Here is a 20312-nt window from a genome sequence, read left to right on the forward strand (position 1 = left end):
AACTACAATGTATTGTTTTTTCTTCTCTTCTTTGTTTTTCAAGTACTGAAACAGAAACACAGAGGGTAAAACACTAGCAGATGAGTTTTTCAAGATAATTCAGGCTAGGTAAAGGATACTATACAAATAAAATTCCTAAAACAAATTACGTCAATTCAAACAAAAACCTCATTTAGGAATAAGAACATCCCCACAAGCAGTAACACCTCTCAAGGTAAGCATCACATAAGGTGAAGAATAAGGTATTTATGTCCTGAGTTTTGCTATAGAAGGTAAATCAGACAGTCCCCAAACCTCAGTCATCAGAACAGTGAATTCCAAAAGAAGTTCTCACTTGGTTCACAGAAATGAAGTTTACAAGAAAACGCTCATGCTTTATTCTTGCCTGATTATTACATTAGCTGGGTTAAATCAACCATTCCACAGTCAGAACAGGCTCTTTACCAAGAAAGCAAAGAGAGAAAAATTAATGTAGGTTTGAAATTAGGCCTTTTATTATTTTATTTCTGTTAGCTTAGCTGAGCTATTGCTATGTATTCCCCCATAATCAGCTCATGGCCCAAAATTTGCAGTCAGTGGCTCCTGCAGTTCACCAGGCTTGTCCATCCTGCTGCCATTTACTGCCAACGAGCTGGAGCTGCCCTGGCCAGCTCAGGGTCAGTGCAAGGGGTGAGACTCCAGCAGACACCTGGGGCATCTCCCCAGCTGCTCTGTGACTTCCAGTTCCAATGCTGAACATCATCTTTGAATTAATTCACTGAGTTTTCACTGGAAAGTACCAGTGAAACATTCCACTGCAACATCCGTTCAGTGGGTGGAGGTTTCCAGCTCAGTTCTAGTGCAGCTTCCTCTGCTTAAGGACAGAGACTAAATGAAGTTATTTTGATGTGCATAGAAATGAATATGTAAGAACTTTGGTGGCTTCTTCTTCTTGGTGACTTCACTACTTCAAGAGTGAAAAACCAAAGTGTTTTTTCCTGAAAGCTTCTGTTAGGACAACTACTGTACAAGAGCATTTCTATTCCTGCTTTTCAACCGGGTCCCCATTAAGAAAAGAGATACCTAAGTTGCACAATCCCTTCCTGGGGACAGCAGAGGAGCACACTAAGAAACTCCTCCCTGACCAACAAACTTGGGGAAGTCAAAGATTTGGTGCTGAGCTTCTAAAAACAAGTTTGAGTTGCTCTATTTTTAAAAGAGATCTTTAAGAAAAACAAGTTTATTTTTCAATGAGGTTCTGCACTGCAAAGCAAAATATATGTGATAATTAACTAATAAGAGAAACATCTAAAGCATTTCTGCCCTCTCCAAACACAAACTGTCCATCTCTTGAAAGAGAAATCCTTAAATAAACTATGTTAGTATTACTTCTAAGCATGAGAAAAATCACAATGATTAGGTTTTTAACCCTCACTACAGTATTCTGTGAGGTGTCCCCCCACCCCCATAAACAGAGCTACTAATTCCAAAGAAAACGGAAGTCTAAGGCAATAAAAATAACTCTTCTCCTTAGCTCCTAAGTACCAGCACTTCCTTTAAGAGTACGGTTTTGATTTTAAGCTTTTAGCACCTACAGAAGGATTTTGTAGTTTAAGTTCTAGCATTTTCTCACATCACCTTCTGTTAACTCTTAAATATTTTTAAGAATTCAAGAGATGAGAGTGATAGTACTGAAAATACTTCTTCCCTTGAAACCAAGCCTACGAGTGGGAATAGCGCAAAAAGGATGGAAACTCAAGATTTTTCACACTTCCTCTCCCAACAATGACTGACAGTGAGAAGTGGCTTTCTTGCTTTTATGTTCTTCTAGAACTGTTTGTTGTGCTCAGCTGTGTGCAATGATTTAAATGGAGTGTTTTCCAAAGGAGGAACTCTTAATTCATTCACCCTCTCCAGAAAGACCCAAGTGTGAAAATGTAGTGGGGCTTTGTTCTGCTCCCAGGGAAGCAAAAAAAAAAAAAAAATAAAAAATAAAATTGATTATTTGTATTTACTTTACATCAAATACAATATTTCCTAGTCTAAAGAGTGCATTTGACAATCAATGAACAGAAATTTGATGACTGCTGTGATCAGGGCTAAAAAAGAGAAAATTCAGTTACTATGCTGTGCATGAAACCATGACAAGCAGATCACTGCATCATCCTGCTGACACCAGGGATGACTACAAGCCTAAATTCCATGTCATTAGAAACAGAGCACACTCCACCAATAGTGCTGAGAATTGGCAGAGAAAATTAATGTTGTCACAAGTTTCCTGGAATAGGTCTGCAAAGCTAGAGAGGCCCTCACAACTCAAAGCCTACAGAAAAGCAAACGTTTGCTCTTCGTGCTGGCCCAAAGGCTTTCAGGGCTCTCACTTTTCCTCAAGAATATTGTTATTTTATAGAATTAATGCAAACAATGCAACATCACCAACAGCTAACACCACTGCTGTCATTCTTTATTGGTAACAGACTTTGTTACACGAGATACTCTGCAAAGGGAACGGAAAGACACGACTGGGGCTTTGGTTTGATTTTTCCTGAAGAATATCATTCCAATGTTTCCAAAATGTGAATAATGAGACACTCTTATTACATATGAAATTGCAGTGATAATAAAAATAATATCTAGAACCTAGACATAAGAACTGTGACTATGCAGAGTTCTTTTACACAATTGCTGAGATGACTCTGATCCAGGCTCCATGAACACTGGCTCCTTGTTAACCACGTGTTTTAAAGTGTATCACAGGACAGAAGCAGCCAATAAAGTTTCTTGCACTGACCACCGTGGGCTGACAGTTTTGACAAGATAACAATTGCAAATATCTCACCTTCATCAATGGCAGGAGTGCTGGGAGCAAAGGGACAGTGCCAATCCTGTCTGCCTCACTAAAGCACAGGACCACAGATTCTGATGTTTGCATATTGTTGGCGCTGGGGTTTTCTTGTTTCTAGTGCTGCTTATTTATTTGCTCTTAAGAGCAAAATGGCTGTTTCATTTATCTCATGAAAAATTGTACAGCAAAAGGAACAGCATTATTTGGTTTGCCTCTAAATTACAAGCAGTTGTTTAGGCTACAACCTCAATTAAAACAGGAGATGGGAGGGAAAATATTTTCTTCCACAATTAAAAATGGAAGAAAATTAAATTAAACACAAAGGCAAGAATAACCAGTCTCAAAACCCACAATGAAAAAGGTTTTCAATGTCTATGCAAATGATGCACTAAAGAAGAGTGAGTGCCAGCAGCAGAGACCTTGCACAGACAGCACTGAGCAAAGCCCAGAAAAAACCTGTCCATCATGGATAAGACATTCATTCCACATTCCTCATCTTGTCCAAGCTTTATTTCCAACTCCAATTGTGCTAAACACTTTTGCAGCAGTTACAAGGATGCTGTGGTATAAAACTTCACACAGATGCAAATGTCACCTCTTTGGAACTTAGTGAGAAACAAATATTTGTTCCCATTTATTTCTAAACAGTCATCTCAGGTAACTATTAAAGGGACCAGAAAAGGCTCCAGAACACCACTCTGACCTGCAACTCACTGATGTGCACTGAACAGAATTAAGATTTAGGTCTTCCAGACCCTAGAGAAGATGTTTTTCCCTTTTGGCCACTTTGCTGGAGGATGGCTGCACACAGGAGCAGTCTCCTTTTTCAAAAGCACATCCAGCAAAATGACTGACGTGTTGTTCAAGCTCTCCCTAATCCCTTGGTGAGTGAGAAAATCACATGCCAAGGGAATTTATTAGTACGCAGAAAAAAGAAGGATTCATTATTTTTTCTTGTTTTGTTAATAATGCATACATTATTTTCACAATACCCGAATTATGGGTAATTCTTCTGTCTCTCTGAGACTTAGCAGTCCTGACATGATTGACAAATGTAACACAATTTGTGACCTGTTTTACCTTTATGACCATAAGAAAACTCAACATCTCTCCTTCTTCACTCTAAAAATCCTGATTTGGAAGGCTGAAATAAGATCACTTTCCTCACAGACTTATTTCTCTCTCCATAGAAAAGAGGTGCTTTGTCAAAATGCAATTTTTGAAGTTCCTTTAAATTTCATTTTCTAATCAGTTCCTGCTCCTCAGTTTTCACTCCCAGAGCTTTAGCAACTGAACCTCCAAAAAAAAATAAAAAGAAAAGTTAGCAATCAAAATCAGCAATGGCTTCCTGATTCACTTCTAATGTTTTATACTTCCTAGTTAATGAAAATATAGGTCTGTAGAAAATAAATAACAACTCAAGCTTCAGCAGCTTCAGACTTCAGTAGCTGAAGGATGAGTGCACAGAACCCAAAGCTGCAGACACATTACTGTGAAGTTGGTTTGCAGAAGGTAGAGAAAAGAAGGATTAGTTTCTCCTGTTTCCTTCTGATTTGGTCTTTTCTGTATTCAACAAAATTAAACTCCTATAAAGGTCTGCTGCAGAGATGAACTTTTTAATCTGGGGCTATAAATGATAGCAATGCAGAGTATACAAAATGTAATAAAAACAATTTCCCTGCCCTTTGAACCACTTGATTATTTAGGAAAACCGTAGAATTAAACCAGTGCTTTTTAAAGATGCTGTTTGTTTGGCTTAAAAATCCCTTCACAATTTATTTCTACCACCCTTACTTTTGATGAATCTTGTAGTTATAATTGAAAGCAAAAGAAAAATTGCATGACAAAAGTAAGCAGCTTAAAAGAAGGAGAATGGAAGAGTGGGGGAATGAAGAAAGTTTGTCAGTAAGAGAGCTCATGTTATAAATGCTAATACTAACTCCATCTTGCACAACTAAGAAGTAAATCTTACTATTCCAAGATCACATTAGGAAGCACAAAGTCTATAAACCTAATACAGGAAATCAAAAGCTGATCAGCTCTAAACAGAAAAAAAAAAAATCACCATTTTATCCTTACTCTTAGAAAAAGCACCTCTTCAAAAATGGGTTTAGATTTTGGCAAGATGAACACACATCTCTAGATCCATCTAGCACAGCTGGGAAGGGCTGTTGTTTAAGTAGGTCAGCTTGCATTCCAGGCACATATGTAAGCTTTTATAACAGATTTACTATATGAAATACAGTGATTTAATATGGAGATGGATTCTCAAGCCAACCAAGACTTGAATGCTGAAATATCTTCTACCCCAGCAAATACAGAAGGGCCAGGAAGAATCTCATGAGTGAATCTTCAATCACTAAAGGGTGTTACAACAGGAGAGCTGTAAAACACATATATATGTATATATAAAGATATATATCTATGTATATCCTCCAGAGAAGCAATACTCTGTGTGGGACTGCCCCGTACAGCAGGACAGGCAGTTCCTGCAGTGCCATGAGCTGCAACCCACACATCCCAGCCCACAGAGCAAACAGCTCCCTCCAGCTCTGCCCTGACACATCATCCACCAGCCTCAACAGGGTCTCTGACAAACACTGCTGATCGCACCTATGGACAAATGAGGGCACAAACTGACCAGAAAAACATGATGTTCCAACACCCATTTATTGCTTTTCTAGACAGAAGACTTGCTGCCCTCTTGTGCCAGGTGTGGTTGCATCCTGAAGGTACCTGGTAAGCCACTGCTGCCTCTCTTTTGATTCTAAAATTAAGAGCCAGACATAGTTAAGGGATAAAGGGTTTTTACCTCAGTATTTAATGATTTTTAAGGTGCAACAATTTGCCAAGGTGGAACACGCCAAAATGCACACCCACGGTAGATCATGTATACCATTTTACAGATCTTGCAAATTAGCATATCAAACAAAGATGTCCCAATGAGAGACAAGAATGAATAGCATGACATCTCCCTCTCCCAAAGTACCCCCTCTGGATGGGTTTAATCCCAGTTTACAGGATGTGTTTTAGAGGGGACCTTGGTTTTTCAAGATAGTGAAGGGTTTTTCATTCAGCCCTCAGCTGTGAGGCCTTTGGGATGTTTGGTCTCCTGGCCTAACAGAATAGCAGGACTATGCTAAAATATCAGGTTTAGGGAATTACAAGTACACATGCTAAGGGTGCTGAGAATACACAAGAGGTATATATAAAAGAACAGGCAAAAAATCATCCTGGCATCACCACAGTAGGAAGGTATCCGGTATCTCCTGCTCCATCTCTGCTTCCTGCAACCTAAGGAACGTGAATCAGCCCCCGCAGGGACACACCCAGGGACACACACACCCAGGGACACACCCAGACACACACACAGGGACACACCCAGGGACACACACACACACAGGGACACACCCAGGGACACACACACAGGGACACACCCAGACACACACACACACAGGGACACACCCAGGGACACACACACACAGAGACACACCCAGGGACACACACACACAGGGACACACCCAGGGACACACACACAGGGACACACCCAGACACACACACACAGGGACACACCCAGGGACACACACACACACACACCCAGGGACACACACCCAGGGACACACACCCAGGGACACACACACAGGGACACACACACACACACCCAGGGACACACACACGGACACACACACACACACAGGGACACACACACGGACACACACACACAGGGACACACCCACACAGGGACACACACACACACACTCAGGGACACACACACCCAGGGACACACCCAGGGACAGACACACACCCAGGGACACACACACACCCAGGGACACACCCAGGGACACACCCACACAGGGACACACACACACAGGGACACACCCAGGGACACACACACACAGGGACACACACACACAGGGACACACACACACCCAGGGACACACCCAGGGACACACACACACAGGGACACACACACACCCAGGGACACACCCAGGGACACACCCAGGGACACACCCAGGGACACACCCAGGGACACTGCAGCTTTCCTCGCTGCTGGCAGGCTGTGGGGTGAGCACAGGCTCCCTGACCCAGCTGTTCTGTGCAGGGCACCGCTTCAGCACAGCCTCAGCCCCAGCTCCTCTCCAGTCCAGCCTGGCACATCACACCTGCGTGCAGCCCCCTGCACACAAAGCACAGCTCATTAGTTTTTAACAGCTAAATCAGATGGGCAGGCACTGGGACTGCACAAAGAGAGGCCGAGGTTCTGGCCCAGCACAATCTCCACATCCAAGTTGTGCTCCAGACTGAATAAATTCTTCCTTTTCTCCCAAACTAGTTGTTAGATCAATTATTTACCATCAGTAACTCCCCATACAAAGCCTTTCTAGCATGGAATAACACTCTTCATTGTTGTTTGCATCTCTAAATCAGCTTTGCAGTACAGCTAAAAAACAAAAGGAGCTCTATTTTTCCAGAGAGAGTAAAGGCAGCAAAATCTTACTCTTCACAACAGAGGAAAAAAAAAAAAAAAAAGAAATTATTTTTAGATTAGCACTGTTTTCCATTTCTCCCTAAATCCACAATAAAGTTTTATTTTTCCCAATTCCAGTTGCAGTGCTGTACTCTTAGAAGACACAGCTGTTGGCTAGGTACTTGCTTGTATGCAGTTATTGCATTGCTTCCTATATTTTCACATGGATTTTTTAAATACAGAAGCAACACAGGAAACAAGATCCAAAAAGCATCAGCCATGACCCTTTTTTCCTGTTGTATCATATGTTTTAATCAATAAATTGTCTACATATCTGGAATGGACAGGATATTATGCAACACAAAACAGCACAGAAGCCAAAATGAAGGATAAGAGGTTAATTTTGTGTCCATAATTAAGGAAAGAAATCAGAACCTCACTTTCATACAGTGCTCATGGTACACACAAAAAAATAAAATCTTTTAATTCTTGGCTGCTCTGGGTTGAACTTTCCACGACTTTTTGTGTTTCAGTTCCATAAGAAATTAAGCAGCCCAACAGAAATTACTACAATACAGGTCAGTAAAAAAAGATTAAAACCCTTGAAAAACTAAGTTGAAAGTGTCAAAACTGGCTGATTTAAAGCATCATAGTGTAAGCTTCCTTAACCAACATTTCAAAGTAACCAATGTTTTAATAAATCAGTAATACTGAAATTTCCTAAGACAGCAACAGGTATTTCAACAGAATGCTGAAAGCATTTAATATACTCCACTCACATTTCCTACTAAAGCTGGACAACAAAGATTTAAAATTTAAAATTATTCCATTTGAATTGCAAATAAAAGAACATTTCTGGTAACATTACAGAAGTTAGTCAGGCTTTTTTCAACAGAAATACATTGAACAGATAGAGAATAATACAAACTGCCCACAGGAGAAATAATAATAAAAAAAGCTTACTTATTGTCTTGGTTCAATTATAAGTATTTTTAAGGTATTTTGCTGTCTTAGACTCTGCTACAGGGGAGTAAGCAGCCTGCAATTTGGACACCTTGGATATGAATACAGATTCATCTTAAAATTTTAATATTTCCCTTCATTGATACAGAAGATTAAATCACAACTTCAAGGCTTTGGATCCAAGTTTCTGTAACACCAGCTCAGTTGCAGCTCCCTCAATGCTAGTGGTTAAATTTGGGTAATACAATTCTATGCACAGACAATCACATGTGCTGATGATGAGAAGGAGGAATCTTGCCCCAGACCAAGGCTGCCCAAAAGAATACAAGTTACCATGAAATACAGTCTGGAGCAGTTTATCCAAACTTTCCCATGAATCATCATGAGCTATGAAACATCTCTCAACACCCTGTAGCAAACTCAGGGCTTGTAATATAAGTATAAACCATTAAAAAGATAAATAGTAAGTCAGAAGCTACAGCTTACAAGAGAAGGAAGGAGAAAGACCATTTTGTTAATGACAATGGCCTCAAGGCTTCGGCTATCCCAACTGAAACATTTCAAACCTTTCACCTGATTTTCTGAGGATCTCCAGTTTCAAGAAGTATTTCCACACAGCTGGCTGCTGCTGTCTGGCCTCTGTGTGTTTGCTTGGGGACAGAGAGAGAATGGATTGTGCAGAAAAACACAGTCAGATGAAAATGCTGATAAAAATGAGATTATTATTCCAAGTCTGATAATTACAAAACCTGCAGTAAGTTTAATGTATTTCTTTGCAGTTCCATCAATACATTTCCATGCAAACACTGGTGTTTGGCTGGTCAGGTTTCACACTATACCAAAATGCTCTAAAGTTTCAGAACAACTATTAAGAAAAAGCTTGAACCCAGCAAGAAAAAAGGCAAGCAAGAATATGGCAAATGACAATTGCTCTTACCAGTAAGAGAGAGGTTTTGATTTTTTTTGTTTAAGAATCCCCAAGATGATACAACTGTAGACATACACACACTTTAAACTCATTTTACCTGGTGTAAGAAATGGGCACGAAATTGCCATGTCCAAACAGTCCAAAACAAGAACCCAACCTATTTCCTACAGCTTTGTCCTCATCATTAGGCACCAAAGTTGTTTCTGAGAAACAAAAGAGCAAAGAAGTCTCTGGAAATGTTCAAAATACACCAGATAATGCAGCCTCTGCAAGTCAGCTGCACCTTTTTCCTTAATAATTATCTCCATATAAAAGAAAAATAGTTACTGGATCAATATTCACTTGATGACAGCAAGGTTCATGTGGTAGTGTCCATGTATACTTTACCAAAAATGTCTTCTAGGGAACACAAAATTAACACCACCTCCCAAAGGAAGCACCACCTATGTACAGCCCTTCTGCAGCACAAAGACAGATCCACCCCTCGTGCTGACACCCGTCTTCAAAATCCATTTGAATTGTTTAAGAACAACCTGTACAAGGTCAAGTCTGTCAGAGTCCTCAGTGTGTTCGCAGCCTGACATTATTTCTGTGTAAGAAGGGAAACAAAGCAGATGTGTCATGTCAGAGCTGTGTTTAACCACAAAAAGGCTTCTTCTCAAGGCTGCAATTAGAACACAAACCCCAGCTCATTATCTTTTAGCACTAATGATAATTTTCACAGGGCTCTTGAACTAAGAAAACAGAATTTTACCTGGTAATTAGTCTAAGAGCTCTCAATTTTAGGCAAATCTCTTCCTAGACTCAGCTCCCATCTTAAAAGCACAATAACTGCATGGGACAGGAAGCACACATTTTCTTCCTTTAAGTAAAATGCTTGATTTGCTTCTTTTCCTCTTGTGCTTCTTTACAGAAGTATGAAACACACAGAGACAAAACACGTACGATGCAAATCTAAGCCAGCTACAATACACACTGAGGACAGAGTGTGCAAACCCTCAGAAGTCAGTCCTCATGAGCACAAGAGATGAGCCAGTGTCAACTCCACACAGTGACAAGGGACCTCAGCCCATCCTCCTAAGTTGCCAGGCAACTGCTCCTGTATCCTTGGCTGTATTCATCAGCCATTAAGCACCATCAGGCTCCCTTTCTTTTCTCCCTCACACAGGCTCCCACTCTGGGAGATGGATGAAGGGAAGGAGGAAGTTTAACAACATGACTTTCTTCCCAAGCAGAAGCAGCATTCTGAGTTTTAATAGCTGATCGGTTTTAGCCAATTCACACAACTCAGATAATTGCTTTGTAGTGAAAGGTACAGAATGATTGCATGGTATGGCTGTATTAGGAAGAGGATTCTATTAAAAGTTGACATTAATGGACATCTAATAGTATTAGACAATGATGACCTCATGCTAAAGTGCCCTTTGAATTTGTGAAAAAATAAAGCAACAGATGACAGTTTTTTTGCTGAATGCCAGAAGAATGGCATTCAACATGAAGAAGTGCTGCTCTAAACCATGTCAAGATAAATAAAAAACCAACTGATCTCAGAAGCAGCAATGTGCTATCTTTAACTTATTCTAGGGAAACAAAGCAGTACTTCAACCACTGGAGTGCTGATCCATTCCAGTGCAATCCCCACATCTGGGGCAGTTGTGTCTCTGTCATTCCCAAGACACAGGTTCAGTGCCACTGGCAGGCACCAGCAGGACAATCCTGCAGTCTGAACAGAGCTGGGCAGTGCAAATGAAGGTGAAGATTCCTCTCCTCCCAGCCTCAGGCTGGCTTCAGCCAGAGCAGCTCTCACTCAGCTCCTCACATGGCAGCCCAAGTGTCCCCAGGGCGCAGGGCAAGTGGCAGGGCCACGCTGAGGACAGAGGGGAGGACACAGCTCATTCACCTGAAGTCACTCTCGTATCACCTTATGCTGCCATCAAATAACCCACAACTACTGAGTCTGGTTTGGTTCCACAAGTTCCTGACACTTAGGGCAAACCCTGGGCCTTTAGACCAAATACACAACTGAAGAAACTCTGACAGTGAATATTTCCAATTTATTGTGCCCCTGGGACGTGGGTCTGTGGCTCGTGCCAGTGCCACAACCCCAGTACTGGGATATGAAGTAGCAGATGGTTTCTGTGATGTTTACTTGCACTGGTTAAATCTGGGGCAAGTTTTGCTTGAAAATGAAGCTTTTTGAGTACAGCAACCTCACTGATGCCTTCATCCACACACACAGCATGGCATGTAGAATCATGAAGTTTCAAACACTGAAAATTACCCATTCTGAGTGACTTCAGTGAATGATCAAGACATGCTAAACATTCAAATGAAGTACAACCATGACAAAGGACGCTTAGTTGAGGTTAAGAATAGTTAGCTGTACTCACAGGTAACTAACTGTTCATAAAGTTTTTAAATAATTATTTTCTGCAATGATTTCACAAACAAAACAAGCTTGCCACAGCAAGTTAAACAATTCTGGAGGAGAAAGGCTAAAAATATGCAGTTAGAGGATACATTTTCCATATACATGAGAAATCAAAGCATACACATACATAATGAAAGCTGTAGAGTGCTGAAAATGAGTCTCTGGTTTGGCTCTTACTTTCCTACAGATATTTAATTACCCCTTCATCATTTTCACTGCCTTGCTCCCTATACCAGGAGTATGGTACCATGAAAGGGAAATTAAGAGGAAAAAAAAATGTGAATTACTGTTCTACCAATTTTGTTTGCAACTGAGCTCCCGACATACAGAAGCTCAGAGCTGCAACCTGATTTTCAATTATTTATACTTTGTTGCCTTTTTAATTTCATATTTTCCATTAAATTAGAATGATCTCTCCTTCATATGCATATTCAATTTTCAGACAAAACCAGACAGTTGCCAAGGCAGTATGTAAGACACATAAGCATTCATGCCACTGTCTGTCATTTCTTTTAATTACTGAAGCCATACTCACATTACAGGCTTATGCTTACACTTTATTTTGACTAAATTTTAATTTTTGCAACTCAACTCCTTAAAATACTTCCTTTATTCTGAGCACATGATATCCTCACAGTTTTTCCAAGCTGAATAACAAACATGATGAGAAGAAAAGTTAGAAGAGTTTTTCTTTTATTTACCTTAAAGCCAAGACAGGATCAGCTTTGTAGAGACTTTGTCACGAAGGCATATTTTCAGTCTGGCCTCTACACTAATTCTCTGCAAAAGAGGAATACATCACATTTTATAATACCACTCATTGAAACAGAAAACTGATCATTTGCAATGATGCAAATTGTAAATATAAATAGAAGATGCATTTTCCTGACACAGCACCAAAGTAGAACATATTTCGAAGCATGATGTTACTTAGGAAATACTTTTCTTACTTAGAGAAAAAAAAAAAAATATCTGCCTAAAATGTTAAAATCAATGTCCTTGTATCCAGCAAGGTCTGTTTCATGAAGCAGCTGACTCCTCAGCAAGGAATTTGTGGTGGCACTTCTGCTAGACTACAAAACACTGGACAATAAACAATTTGTTATCCATCAGTAAACAGGAAGTTTTCTTATTACAAAAAACAAGTAAGACTGGTATTATGATCATTTCAATTTTTCACCTATTTCCCAGTAGCAACCTCATTATCACCCATATAAATCTCCCTCCTTCTTTAATGAAATTCAGTTGTCAATGTGTTCCTTCCTCAAGCAAAACAAGGTAGTTCAGTACATATTTAAACAGTCCCTGTGCATATCACTGAAGTTCAGTTGTAATCAAGGCTTATTATAAAGATTCCACAGATTGTTCCACTAATAAGCTTCCATTGCTGCACTCCGTAAATTATAAAACAAAGGGGGGAAAAGGACCAATAGCAACCAAGTTTTGTCATAACTTTCTGTAAACACAACCATACCAGTAAAGAATCAAAAAAAAAAAAGAAAAAAAGAAAAAAGTGAGAAATGCACCATGACTGTTTCAGGAAAGAATGTGGCACTCAGTGCCAGTGTTGGTCCTCAGAGGTCTTTTCCAACCTCATTGATTCTGTGACTTCTTTTCAATGGCCAGAATGCAGAACCCACCCAGCTCCTCCATTACTGCATTTTGTAGGACCAGCACTATTCCAAAAAAACAAATAACACACTGAACTAGCAGGAGTTCCATCCCCCAGACACTTGGCTTTATTATATATTGTACTGATTTTACAATTAAAGCAGGAATAGCAGTCTTAGATTGGGATGCTCAGAGCTTTGTACAGTCAAGTAGAACTAAGAGAAAAATACCAGTCCTAAAGAAAATTCATTTTTTACCCTTCAAAAACCCAGTCCCCTTTTCACAAATGCAGTTGAAGACAAGCTGCAGCAAAGCAGCAAAAATTTAAAATGAAAGATGGATTTACTGGGTTCCAAAAATCACATTTTCCTGACAGTCATAAATACAATACTGTACTTCTGCAAAACAGTATCTCCAGACTATTCAGCCTCTGTAAGCATGTTACATTCATGGTCTGACTGGGCAAGACAAAAGGAAGCTGAAAAAAATAACAAAAATCCCCAGTCCTTTCCCTGCATCAGAAAAAAAAACTTACTTGCTCACAGGTCTCAGATAAAAAGCTTCACGTTACAACATTTTATCTTTCTTACAGTTTTACTGCTCAAAAGATGAACTATGAGATTAAATCCAACTTTCTATTAAGCTCCAGAGACAGTCACATGCCATGCAACTCCTAAGACTTCAGAGTTTGGACACAGTAGTAGATATTGAATATATGAGGGAAGCATTTCAAAAAGGCATTAACACTAATAGGGCTTACATATGTGTATCAAGGGAAGAATAGCTGCTAAGTTATGACACTACTCAGTCCTGACCCAGAGGTACAGAAAGAAGCTGTCTGTATAATTCCACTGAATTCTGACAGATTCTCCTAAATTCACCCACTTAGAAGACTGATTTTTTTATTATTTTTTTTAAAGTATCTACTAGAGAGGAAAAGAAGGGGGGGAAAAAAAAGGTCAAATCATACACTAATGAGTCAAACTCGGTTGTGTTTTATCAGTTTGAAGAACAAGGACAGGGGCAAATTTAGCAGACACACAATGGGGGTTGTTTTGTTTATTTAGTTGAGAATCAGTGGAATAAAAACCCCAGAGTGAATGATTCCACAACACATCGAGAGATTATAGTTTTGTCCTGTCTGTCACATTTGGACATGCAGAAGATATTTTTCTGTCACCATGACTAATAACTGCAGGCTCTCACACCCCTACACCTTCCTGATACAAAGTTAAAAAGGAGCAAAACAATTTGCTTGGTGACATAGTAACAACAAGATTCAGGAACTGAAAATAAAAGGTCATGTTTCAGTTTTACCAGGCAGAGCCATTTATTTCGTTAGTGACCGCCTTCCTTGGCAGTAATGATTATGTTTATCATATGCTTCAAAAGTTTTGTCCATGCCACCTATATATAACTTTTATGCAGCTAGGAAAGGAACAGATAATTACTCTGAAGTAATTTTGGTAGGGAAGCCTGAGGAAAAATCCCGTACACAAATCCTGAAGAAATTACTCTCTCCTCAACAAAGCTTAGATTTGAGAAGGTAAGTATTTCTTGCTAGGAGAGAATATTGCAAATTAGAATAGGAATCCCATTTCACTTACAATTGTAATTCCTGTGTTTCACATGAGGCTCAGAATTCAGTGGGTAGAGAGGGCAGGGAGAGGAAGGAGGGATACGAGGATACAACAGCTCTTGGATTAGATGTTGCCACTTCCGATCCATCATCACATTTTCTCAGATTATGAAAATGAGTTTTTCCCAGTTGTACATTTTATGCTTGACAGATTACAGATCGGTTTACACATTCACAATTGGAGCACTCGGATTTTACAAAAGTTCAGGTCTTCTGAGACCAGCATTTGTTATGTGGTTTGACATGAGTCAAGAGAAACATTCTATGAGACAATGCCAGAGACACTTTCTGGCAATGAAATGGGTGAAGTCACAAACTCCTTAATGATCTCTGCAGCCAGCCTGAATTTAACACATTTTCTTTGACTTTACAGCTGGCTCAGAAAGGTCATTAGACTATTATATCTACTGTTATGTAGAGCAGCACTATACACATGTAAAGTTTCTATAGCAACACTTTCTTAATTCACTCTTTAAGCAAAACACCAATTAGCTTTTTATTATAGCCAATTAAAAAAATCTGCACACTAATTGACAACCTCTCTACACAGAATTTAAGCTTATGAAGAAGAAAATTGCAGTAAAATTTTTTAATGGTAATAGCTTACTTCCTATTCTCCCCTCTTAAGAGAACAGTAAATTATTCGTAATCGGGGCTGAACAGTGATTTTCCAATCTAAACCATTTAGACACAGAAGTAACCTATCCTGATATGCCTTAAATCTGAGGAGAGCCTGAAGATTACAGGTCTCAAAAAGGCATCAGAAATGTAATCAGCTGGCTTATTTCTGCATTGCAGGAAAATGGGCATTGGCCCCTGCAGCTGGAGATCATGCAAGAGGCAGCCAGCAAAGTGTTTCTCTTTCAGAGTAGCCAAGCATGTTGAGCCAAGTGAGAAAGATGGCAAAAAAAACCTACCAAAAGTCAAATTTAGCAAGGCAGAAAAGACATTTTCATTTTCTTCTTAGTACTTAAGTGTTGGTTTTCTTAGATGTCTTCTGCACAGCTGGTGATGACAGCTTCTTTGTATGTCACTTCAAGTAGCAAATATCAAGACATATTAGTCAGAAACCAGTCAGTGAACACAATATAAAAGGGAATACAACATGATGCAGAGCATCAGGAGAAATAATCAACAAGAGAAGTTAAACCATCCTTTTTTGTAAGATCTTCTGCAGGAAGCTGAGTAAAAAACATCGTTCCCCTTACAGTTCCTCCATGTGAGGTGTCGGGATTCACCTGACTAATAAATAAATAAATACACACAGAATGAGGTGGCAGATGGCTCCTCTGACAAGCTCAGCATGCCCCAACCAAGAATTGATGGTTCTCGAGGTAACAGAAGGTCTGCTGATTCTTAAGGACACACTACAGAAACTGCTCCTATTCTCACCATCTTATTTACCCCCACTGTCCTATAGTGCAGTAGTGACACAGAAACCTGAGGCATCTCACAAGTTATGTGGGGAAACCAAAATAGTTTCCCTTGAGAGACTGACAGATAGAAAGAGGGGTTAGAGAGAGGTAAAGGAGAGCTCAAGGTATCCACACATGTGCAAGGAACCACAGTGTGTAACCTTGGAGTTGCTGCAGCATGCAACAGGTCTGGATACAGGGTCAGGCTCTGCAGCACTCAGGAACACCAAAGATAAAGGACTAGAGCCGAGCAGCAGAGCTACAGGCTTTTATTCTCGGGTCTTTAGAGAGGTAAACTCCCAAATCCTTAATTCCCAGGAAATGGGAGCACATTCAAGTTCCAAGTGCAAAGTGCCCACTGTCAGACGCAGAGCTCTGCCTCCCACAGGGAGACTTAGCCCAAGACACGGTGCACAGTGTCACACATAGAACGGGTACCAATTCAAACTAATCTCATCATTTGCTGTCCCAAGACTTTGAAGATTTCTCCTCTAGTAAACCCTTGTGACCAGCACCTCACCAAAATATGGGTCAGTTCACCCATCCCTGCAGTGAACATCTCTCCCTTCTTTGGCCTCAAAGGAAGGAGAGCAACCCACTGCCCAAAACAAGACCTGTCAGTCACAGTGATACAGAAGTGAATACTGGACAGAACCAGAGCAACCAAACAAGCTTTTTTTTTCCTTTTCTTTTTTTTTTTTTTTTTTTTCATTTTTTAAAGCTTTCTGCATTGGCATCTCAAACCATTTAATATTTCAGCCAGTCAGTTCACTCTGCCAGTTAAATATCACACAGAGTGCATTCAAGGACAAGGTTTAGGGGCTAAGTTTAAAGGCAGCTGGTACTTACTGGCAGCAGCCAGGATCCCCTTCAGTTGCTTTCCAGGAATGCACATTCCCAGGATCAGAAAGGCTCCAGCTGGTGACAGTCACTATCAAATACATCAGCACCAGGTATCTCTTTCTTGCTGTCTTCCCTGATGTGCTCTTTGCCCAGGCAGCTGCTGGGAGCAGGCACATCCATGTGCTCAGGTGGCTGCTGTGTGGTGTGAAAACCCTCCAGGGAGAACAACAACAGATATGATTCCTGGCAGTCACATCCCTGCCAAGAAAACACCCTCAGTGGCCTAAAATATGAACCCAAGCCAGCTGTGCAGCCATCCCAGCCTTTGGAAAAGCAAGCAGATCACAAATCAAGAAGATCAAGCAGGTAGAAGCTTCTCCCCTGTATTTCCTGTTATTAGCATCAGCGTTCAAAGTATCTTCATTAAAAGAGCAATTTGCACATCCAGCTGCAGGTAAAGGACACAGAGCTACATTCCACTTCAGGACCCCAGAAAAAACAATTTTTTCTTGGATTGACTTTTTTTTTTACTGTTTTGCAGGAGAGCTGACTGCAATTAAACTGTCTTTGTCTAAGATAAAAGCTCATTTCTGTTATTTCTAAGAAGTAATGGGATGGCTTTGTTGCTCTTGTAAATTACTGTTATGATCTACCATAGAACTAAAGCAAATTAAAACAATAGCCAAGGCATCACCGAGAGCAAAGATTTTCAACAGTTTTGAAAGATCCTTTTTGACTCCTTTCATTTACTTTTCTGCTTTTGAGACACATAAAACACAGAAGCGTGATTGCAGTAAATTTTGATAACTACCACAAATTTCTCCCACTCTCTCAATGAAGGAAAGTATTTCAGAAAAACCTTCCATCCAAATTTATCTTTTCAATTTCTGCACAATCCCGTGTTGGCAATAATATGCACCCATTACACTGGATGATGAAAAGAAGAATTTAAAGGAAACCATAATTTTCCTGCAACATTTTTCAGCCTCTGAAAAGAGGACTTTCTCAATCTCAAGTCTGGACACAGAACCTGAAAGCAAAATTATTGCACAAAAGATAATTTTCTGTCTTCGCATCTTGGTGAAAAAAGAAAGCATCAACTTTATGACCTGCTGCACTTCAATAATCTCAAATTGCTAACCTCAAACCTAAGAAAATGGAGTTTTATTACTATTTTAAATAGTACTTCTATATAAAACATTATATATTTATGTATAGACAGCATTATTTATTATATGAATGTTTGAAGTAACTGAAATCTTATGCAAATAGTGTTATTTTATCACTGTTCTAATTCTCGGTATTTATTAAAGATATAAGATCTCTGACTTGCAATCAGATCAAACAGTTAATACCAAAAGGATCTCCTTTCCTTGTGCTTTCACAACTCTATTTACTAGAAAACTGAAAGTTAGGGGTTGCTTCAATAATATTCAAAAAACTCTCACCCTAAATTCCCAACTGCCACATCTGTAAGCTCTGAAATCAGGAACCCTGAGTAAACAGAACAAGTGACTATTATGATCACCATCAAGTTATTGAGTCATGGCATGACAGATAAATTATTGTGTCTTTCTAACTTTCCTAAGGTCCCCCAGAACTCACACTTTTTTCATCAGGCAAAATAAATATAACAAATCTCCAGTCCTGCTACTGCAAATGGCCAGCTCATAGCTAAAGGATGCAATACATTGTTTTCTATTTTATAATTTTAAAATTAATTTTAACAACCTAAACATATGCTAGGTTGAGCTGAAAAAGAAGGAAGCATGTCCAAGGATACTACCATGTCACAGTCTGGAAATTCTGGCCAATTAAAACAGAAACCAATGAGGAAAATACAATTAAATACTTCTAACACAGTTAAAACAACACAGTTTATCTCCCTCTTCCTATTTCTTTCATCCAAACCTTCCAGAAAGCATCCAGACATAGCAGTTCTCACATCTTGTATCAGGGGTAGGGCAGCACGTATTTGTATTTTATGCATGAGAAGAATCAATAGATGCAGCTGAGATCTCAGCAGCACGTGCAGTTTGATGGGTGCACTGCTCTGAGGAGTGCCAGGATGGGAATCAAGGAGAAATGTCAGTGCTGCCATCAACCCTTGTAGCACCTGAGGCATCCAGTCTCCATCTCTGAGCCTCACCAAAGGGCTGGAAGTAAGAAGAGCCACTACATGAGGAGAAACAGGGAACTTGTGTTGGCCTTTTGCTTTGTCTTTGCTATAAGAACTCCAACAGTTTGCCTTTATATATTCAGATAAAAATAACTGAATATCTACCACTCAAATTAAAGGACACAGATGGCTGCTTTGAACTGAAAGAAAAGGCCAAAGACACCGGCTTCAGTTACAAAGTCCCTGAAGAATAAGCAGAATGTTGCAGCTTTGTTGGGTGGAAGGAACTGTTATCTACCTTCCCTGCTCCTAATGGGATTCCCTGGGGTCTCCTTTTCATCACTTTCAAAAGGTCAGTCTTTGTCTCCAAGCGCTTCTTGTCAATGTTAGAGCCGCATTCTGCTCTCAGATACCGAGATAAAAGAACTATCTGCTGGCTTAGACCACCACAGCCGGAGAAAAAGCCCTGCTGCAGTGTTTCAAAGCAGCCAGTGCATAACTCCAGATGACCAAGGGAAGGAAACATTCTGCAGGACAACAAAATAACTTGCCATGATATACTCAGTGACACATTTCACTTTCAGCCTGGTCCAAAATGCACTAAAGCTTGCAGAACTTCTGTTGATTTTAACAGGTTTGGGAATACGTCCCTTACGCCCTCTGAAATTATATCAGGAAAGGAGTATCAGTTTATCAGGTTTATCAGTGGGCACACACAACACATTTTTATCTTTAAGCTGCTCTCCTTGAAGGAAAAGGAAGGTTCACACACTCAGGGAATTCAGACACAAGAAATAAAGCAATGAGAGGGAATGCAGATTTCTCAGTGGGAGAACAAAGACAACAGGTTCATCTTCAAAAGGGTTTGCATTTTCTCCCTCAGCATAAATTTGAAAAAATATAGATAATATACATTTTATTTTTACTTGTACTCTCATCAAGATTCATCCCAGCTGGAAAAGAAGGTATGTCTCTCTATATAAATAGATTAAGTCATAAAAAAGTAGCAAAAAGTCAATGTCCAGACTTTATTTTCATCTAATAATTTGTATTTTGCTACTGCTAAGATCT

The 20312-nt window shown here is 39.8% G+C and overlaps 1 protein-coding gene across 7 annotated transcripts in view; it reads right to left on the reverse strand.

Moving 5' to 3' along the window:
* The window catches only part of NAALADL2 (N-acetylated alpha-linked acidic dipeptidase like 2), a 427779-nt gene that overhangs the window by 310666 nt on the left and 96801 nt on the right, over positions 1–20312 (reverse strand). For 5 of the 7 annotated variants that reach the window (XM_088061038.1, XM_088061034.1, XM_088061036.1 and 2 more), the window contains one exon: positions 12316–12394. The exons of the other annotated variants lie outside the window; for them this stretch is intronic. The gene's annotated coding sequence lies outside the window, so the exon portion shown is untranslated. The remainder of the gene's footprint in view (positions 1–12315; positions 12395–20312) is intronic. 7 annotated transcript variants of the gene reach the window in all.

This window comes from Pseudopodoces humilis, chromosome 11 (genome assembly GCF_049639895.1).
Source record: "Pseudopodoces humilis isolate 2021_Gansu_Grassland_sample_001 chromosome 11, ASM4963989v1, whole genome shotgun sequence".
NCBI classification, from domain to species: domain Eukaryota; kingdom Metazoa; phylum Chordata; class Aves; order Passeriformes; family Paridae; genus Pseudopodoces; species Pseudopodoces humilis.